The 7,897-nt window shown below is 40.6% G+C and overlaps 1 non-coding gene across 1 annotated transcript; it reads right to left on the bottom strand.

Annotated features, from left to right (window-relative positions):
• Positions 1–315: 315 nt before the first annotated feature.
• Positions 316–423, bottom strand: LOC148545819 (small nucleolar RNA R71). The gene has a single exon (XR_015901216.1). It is a non-coding gene; the product is annotated as a small nucleolar RNA R71 (small nucleolar RNA).
• Between the last annotated feature and the right edge of the window lie 7,474 nt (positions 424–7,897).

Raw genomic sequence — 7,897 nt, 5'->3', positions numbered from 1 at the left:
ATCTCCATCCCTACCATTGGAGCAAATAATTTTGAGCTGAAACCTCAATTAGTTTCTCTGATGCAACAAAACTGCAAGTTTCATGGACTTCCATCTGAAGATCCTTTTCAGTTCTTAACTGAATTTTTGCAGATCTGTGATACTGTTAAGACTAATGGAGTAGATCCTGAAGTCTACAGGCTCATGCTTTTCCCTTTTGCTGTAAGAGACAGAGCTAGAGTGTGGTTGGACTCTCAACCCAAAGATAGCCTGAACTCTTGGGATAAGCTGGTCACGGCTTTCTTAGCCAAGTTTTTTCCTCCTCAGAAGCTGAGTAAGCTTAGAGTGGATGTTCAAACCTTCAAACAAAAGGAAGGTGAATCCCTCTATGAAGCTTGGGAGAGATACAAGGAACTGACCAAAAAGTGTCCTTCTAACATGCTTTCAGAATGGACCATCCTGGATATATTTTATGATGGTCTGTCTGAATTAGCTAAGATGTCATTGGACACTTCTGCAGGTGGATCCATTCACCTAAAGAAAATGCCTGCAGAAGCTCAAGAACTCATTGACATGGTTGCTAACAACCAGTTTATGTACACTTCTGAGAGGAATCCTGTGAGTAATGGGACGCCTCAGAAGAAGGGAGTTCTTGAAATTGATACTCTGAATGCCATATTGGCTCAGAATAAAATATTGACTCAGCAAGTCAATATGATTTCTTAGAGTCTGAATGGAATGCAAGCTGCATCCAACAGTACTCAAGAGGCCTCTTCTGAAGAAGAAGCTTATGATCCTGAGATCCCTGCAATAGCAGAGGTGAATTACATGGGTGAACCTTATGGAAACACTTATAATCCCTCATAGAGAAATCACCCAAATCTTTCATGGAAGGATCAACAAAAGCCTCAACAAGGCTTTAATAATGGTGGAAGAAACAGGTTTAGCAATAGTAAACCTTTTCCATCATCCACTCAGCAACAGACAGAGAACTCTGAACAAAATACCTCTAATTTAGCAAACTTAGTCTCTGATCTATCTAAGGCCACTGTCAGTTTCATGAATGAAACAAGGTCTTCCATTAGAAATTTGGAAGCACAAGTGGGCCAGCTGAGTTAAAGGATCACTGAAATCCCTCCTAGTACTCTCCCAAGCAATACAAAAGGAAACCCAAAAGGAGAGTGCAAGGCCATTGAATTGACCATCATGGCCGAACCCACAAGAGAGGAGAAGGACGTGAATCCCAAGGAGGAAGACCTCTTGGGACGTCCAGTGATCAATAAGGAGTTTCCCTCTGAGGAACCAAAGGACTCTGAGGCTCATCTAGAGACCATAGAGATTCCATTAAACCTCCTTACGCCCTTCATGAGCTCTGATGAGTATTCCTCTTCAGAAGAGAATAAGGATGTTACTGAAGAGCAAGTTGCCAAGTTCCTTGGTGCAATCATGAAGCTGAATGCCAATTTATTTGGTAATGAGACTTGGGGAGATGAACCTCCCATGTTCACCAATGAACTAAATGCATTGGATCAACTGAGATTGCCTCAGAAGAAACAAGATCCTGGAAAGTTTCTGATACCTTGTACCATAGGCACCATGACCTTCGAGAAGGCTCTATGTGACCTTGGGTCAGGAATAAACCTCATGCCCCTCTCTGTAATGGAGAAACTAGGAATCTTTGAGGTGCAAGCTGCTAGAATCTCATTAGAGATGGCAGACAACTCAAGATAAGAGGCTTATGGACAAGTAGAGGATGTGTTCGTAAAGGTTGAAGGCCTTTACATCCCTGCTGATTTCATAATCCTAGATACTGGGAAGGATGAGGATGAATCCATCATCCTTGGAAGACCCTTCCTAGCCACAGCAAGAGCTGTGATTGATGTTGACAGAGGTGAATTAGTCCTTCAATTGAATGAGGACTCCCTTGTATTTAAAACTCAAGGTCATCCTTCTGTAAACATGGAAAAGAGGCACAGTAAGCTTCTCTCAAAACAGAGTCAACCAGAGCCCCCACAGTCAAACTCTAAGTTTGGTGTTGGGAGGCCACAACCAAACTCTAAGTTTGGTGTTGAACTCCCATATCCAAACTCTAAGTTTGGTGTTGGGGAGTCTCAACAATGCTCTGAACATCTGTGAGGCTCCATGAGAGCCCACTGTCAAGCTATTGACATTAAAGAAGCACTTGTTGAGAGGGAACCAAATTTTTATTTATCAAATTTATTTTCATTCTTGTTGTTCTTTCATGTTTTATTAGGTTCATGATCATGTGGAGTCACAAAATAAATATAAAAATTGAAAACGGAATCAAAAACAGCAGAAGAAAAATCACACCCTGGAGGAGGATCTTACTGGCGTTTAAACGCCAGTAAGGAGCATCTGTCTGGCATTCAACACCAGAACAAAGCATGTTTCTGGTGTTGAATGCCAGAAACAAGCAGCATCCTGGCGTTCAGATGCCAGAAATGCACACTGAGGAAGAGCTGGCGCTGAACGCCAAAAACAAGCATCTGGCTGGCGTTCAACGCCAGAAATATGCTGCATCTGGGCGCTGAACGCCCAGAACAAGCATCAATTCGGCGTTTAAACGCTAGAAATGCATGCAAAGGCATTTTACATGCCTAATTGGTGCAGGGATGCAATTCCTTGACACCTCAGGATCTGTGGACCCCACAGGATCATCTCAGCATCTGTGGACCCCACAGGATCACCACCTACCACCATTCACTCTCTTCCCTCTTCTCAATGTTCATCCTTTCCTCCCAATAAACACTCTTCCCCAAAACTCTTCACCAATCACCTCAATCTCTCTTCCCTATCACCACTTCACCACTCACATCCATCCACTCTTCCCCATAAACCTACCTCATAAACCCCACCTACCTTCAAAATTCAAAATCAATTTCCCACCCAAAACCCACCCTTATGGCCAAACCTTACCCCCCCTCCCTTCGCTATATAAAGCCCTTCATTCTTCTTCATTTTCACACAAAACAACCCTCTCTCCCCCTTCTTGGCCGAAACACATCTCTCTCTTCCTCTCCTCTATTTCTTCTTCTTCTTCATCTACTCTTTCTTCTCTTGCTCGAGGGCGAGCAATATTCTAAGTTTGGTGTGGTAAAAGCATAAGCTTTTTGTTTTTCCATTACCATTGATGGAACCCAAGACCGGAGAATCCTCTAGAAAAGGGAAAGGGAAGACAAAAGATTCCACCTCCGAGTCATGAGAGATGGAAAGATTTATCTCCAAAGCTCATCAAGACCACTTCTATGATGTTGTGGCCAAGAAGAAGGTGATCCCCGAGGTCCCTTTCAAGCTCAAGAGAAATGAGTATCCAGAAATTCGACACGAAATCCAAAGAAGAGGTTGGGAAGTTCTAACAAAGCCCATCCAACAAGTCGGAATTCTAATGGTTCAAGAGTTCTATGCTAATGCATGGATCACTAAGAACCATGATCAAAGTAAGAACCCGAACCCAAAGAATTATCTCACCATGGTTCAAGGGAAATACTTAGATTTTAGTCCGGAAAATGTGAGGTTGGCATTTAACTTGCCTATGATGCAAGGAGATGCACGCCCCTACACTAGAAGGGTCAACTTTAATCAAAGGTTGGACCAAGTCCTCATGGACATATGTGTGGAAGGAGCTCAATGGAAGATTGACTCCAAAGGCAAGCCGGTTCAACTAAGAAGACTGGACCTCTAGCCTGTGGCTAGAGGATGGTTAGAGTTCATCCAACGCTCCATCATCCCCACTAGCAACCGATCTGAAGTTACTGTGGATCGGGCCATCATGATTCATAGCATCATGATTGGAGAGGAAGTAGAAGTTCATGAAGTCATCTCCCTTGAACTCTACAAAATAGCCGAAAAGTCCTCCCCCATGGCAAGGCTAGCTTTCCCTCATCTTATTTGCCATCTATGTTACTCAGCTGGAGCTCTCATAGAAGGAGACATTCCCATTGAGGAAGAGAAGCCCATCACTAAGAAAAAGATGGAGCAAGCAAGAGAGCCCATTCATGGATCTCAAGAAACGCATGAAGCTCATCACCATGAGATCCCAGAGATGCCTCAAATGCATCTTCCTCCACAAAACTATTAGGAGCAAATCAACACCTCCCTAGGAGAATTAAGTTCCAACATGGGACAACTAAGGGTGGAACATCAAGAGCACTCCATCATCCTTCATGAAATTAGAGAAGATCAAAAAGCAATGAGGGAGGAGCAACAAAGACAAGGAAGAGATATAGAAGAGCTCAAGGACATCATTGGTTCCTCAAGAAGGAAACGCCACCATCACTAAGGTGGACTCATTCCTTGTTCTTACATTCTCTATTTTTTGTTTTTCTTTATGTTAAGTGCTTATCTAAGTTTATGTCTTATTACATGATCATTAGTATTTAGTAACTATGTCTTAAAGTTATGAATGTCCTATGAATCCATCACCTCTCTTAAATGAAAAATGTTTTAATTCAAAAGAACAAGAAGTACATGAGTTTCGAATTTATCCTTGAACTTAGTTTAATTATATTGATGTGGTGACAATGCTTCTTGTTTTCTGAATGAATGCTTTAACAGTGCATATGTCTTTTGAAGTTGTTGTTCATGAATGTTAAATATGTTGGCTCTTGAAAGAATGAGGACAAGGAGACATGTTATTTGATAATCTGAAAAATTATAAAAATAATTCTTGAAGCAAGAAAAAGCAGTGAATACAAAAGCTTGCAGAAAAAAAAATAGGCGAAAAAAATAAAAAGAAAAAGCAAGCAGAAAAAGCCAAAAGCTCTTAAAACCAGAAGGCAAGAGCAAAAAGCCAATAACCCTTAAAACCAAAAGGCAAGGGTAAATAAAAAGGATCCCAAGGCTTTAGCATCAGTGGATAGGAGGGCCTAATGGAATAAAATCCCGGCCTAAGCGGCTAAACCAAGCTGTCCCTAATCAAGTGCTTGTGGCGTGAAGGTGTCAAGTGAAAACTTGAGACTGAGCGGTTAAAGTCAAGGTCCAAAGAAAAAGAAGAGTGTGCTTAAGAACCCTGGACACCTCTATTTGGGGACTTTAGCAAAGCTGAGTCACAATCTGAAAAGGTTCACCCAATTATGTGTTTGTGCCATTTATGTATCCGGTGGTAATATTGGAAAACAAAGTGCTTAGGGCCACGGCCAAGACTCATAAAGTAGCTGTGTTCAAGAATCAACATACTGAACTAGGAGAATCAATAACACTATCTGAACTCTGAGTTCCTATAGATGCCAATCATTCTGAACTTCAATGGATAAAGTGAGATGCCAAAACTATTCAAGAGGCAAAAAGCTACAAGTCCCGCTCATCTGATTGGAGCTATGTTTCATTGATAGTTTGGAATTTATAGTATATTCTCTTCTTTTTATCCTATTTGATTTTCAGTTTCTTGGGGACAAGCAACAATCTAAGTTTGGTGTTGTGATGAGCGAATAATTTATATGCTTTTTGGCATTGTTTTTAGTATATTTTTAGCAGGATCTAGTTACTTTTACGGATGTTTTCATTAGTTTTTATGTTAAATTCACATTTTTGGACTTTACTATGAGTTTGTGTGTTTTTCTATAATTTCAGGTATTTTCTGGCTGAAATTGAGGGACTTGAGCAAAAATCAGATTCAGAGGTTGAAGAAGGACTGCTGATGCTGTTGGATTCTGACCTCCCTGCACTCAAAGTGAATTTTCTAGAGCTACAGAACTCAAAATGGCACGCTTCCAATTGCGTTGGAAAGTCGACATCCAGGGCTTTCCAGAAATATATAATAGTTCTTACTTTGGCTGAGTTTAGAGGATGCAAAAGGGCGTTGAACGCCAGTTCTACGCTGCTGTCTGGAGTTAAACGCCAGAAACACGTCACGAACTAGAGTTGAACGCCAAAAACACGTTACAACTTGGCGTTCAACTCCAAAAGAAGCCTCTGCACGTGGAAAGCTAAAGATCAGCCCAAGCACACACCATGTGGGCCTCGGAAGTGGATTTATGCATCAATTACTTACTTCTGTAAACCCTAGTAGCTAGTTTAGTATAGATAGGACTTTTTACTATTGTATTAGACATCTTTTGATCATTTTTAGATTTCTAGACCTCCATGGGAGGCTGGCCACTCGGCCATGCTTACCCTATATTCACTTATGTATTTTTCAACGGTAGAGTTTTTGCACTCCATAGATTAAGGTGTGGAGCTCTGCTGTTCCTCATGATTTAAGGCAAAGTACTACTGTTTTCTATTCAATTTAACTTATTCCGCTTCTAAGATATCCATTCGCATCCAAGAATATGATGAATGTGATGATTATGTGACGCTCATCATCATTCTCACTTATGAATGCGTGCTTGACAAACACCTCCGTTCTACATGCAACCAAGCTAGAATGAATATCTCTTGGATATCTAATACAGGGGACCGAGTCCGAGTTATTAGTATCTTCGTGGTATAAGTTAGAACCCATGGATGGCCATTCCTGAGATCCGAAAAATCTAAACCTTGTCTGTTGTATTCCGAGTAGGATTTGGGAAGGGATGGCTGTGATGAACTTCAAACTCGCGAGTGCTGGGCGTAGTGACAGACGCAAAAGGAGGGTGAATCCTATTTCAGTATGATCGAGAACCTCAAATGATTAGCCGTGCCGTGACAGAGCATTTGGACCTTTTTCACAAGAGGATGGGATGTAGCCATTGACAACGGTGATGCCCTTACATAAAGCTTGCCATGGAAAGGAGTAGGACTGGTTGGAATAAGACAGCAGGAAAGCAGAGGTTCAGAGGAACGAAAGCATCTCTACACGCTTATCTGAAATTCTAACCAATGAATTACATAAGTATTTCTATCTTTATTTTCTGTTTATTTATTTATTAATATTCGAAAACTCTATAACCACTTGATATCCGCCTGACTGAGATTTACAAGGTGACCATAGCTTGCTTCATACCAACAATCTCCGTGGGATCGACGCTTACTCACGTAAGGTTTTATTACTTGGACGACCCAGTGCACTTGATGGTTACTTGTGCGAAGTTGTGAAGTTATGTTTGGACCATGGTATTGTGCACCAGTTGTTGGCGCCATTGCCAGGGAGAGAATGAACAAATTTTACGACCTCAGAGTAACAATTTCGCATAACAATTTCCCCTATTCTTATCTTTCCTATTCTTTATAGCTTTCTTTACTTTCTGCCATTACCCATTCCCCATTTACAATTAAGTTATTTATGTTCCAGCACTTTACATTCTTGTTATTTACTTCTCTGCACTTTAAAGCTTTCCTTTAACTTTAAGTCATTTACATTTCTGCTATTTATAATTCTGCACTCAACAATTCTTATTAATTAGCTTGACTAATTCACCCATTAATTAAAGTTGCTCAGTCTATCAATCTCTGTGGGATTCGACCTCACTCTACTGTGAGGTATTACTTGACGATAATTTGGTATACTTGCCAAAGATGGATTCATTATAATTGATATAGTGAATTTGTAGTCCATCAGTTGGTTATCTAACCACCTCTTTACTTGATCTCTTACAGCAAAGGGAAAGAGTAGTAATCTATAGACATCCTCATCCATTCCCTCATTACATACTGTGTTAGCAATTTGTTAAAATTTTTCCAGGAACTCAATAGGCTTTTCCTGTAGAAGTCCAGAGTACTGGCAGTTTTGCTGCACCAGAGTAATGAGCTGAGCATTTAGCTCAAAATTACTTGCTCCAATGGGGGGTATACTGACACCTCTCCTATAGAAGTCAGGAGTGGGGGCCATATAAGACCCCAAAGTTCTTCTGAACTATTCATTTTCATTTGGGTTCATGGTAAAGAAAGGTAGGAGAATTTGGATATTGAGAAGTAAAAAGGGAAACTAGAATTAAAATATTTTTGTTTTTATTTTTATTTATTAATTAAATTCGAAAAG

The sequence above is a fragment of the Arachis ipaensis genome, chromosome B9 (genome assembly GCF_059453495.1).
Source record: "Arachis ipaensis isolate K30076 ecotype BB chromosome B9, ASM5945349v1, whole genome shotgun sequence".
Classification (NCBI taxonomy): domain Eukaryota; kingdom Viridiplantae; phylum Streptophyta; class Magnoliopsida; order Fabales; family Fabaceae; genus Arachis; species Arachis ipaensis.
The sequence above is the reverse complement of the archived record's forward strand: the minus strand, read 5'-3'. Positions and strand labels throughout refer to the sequence as shown.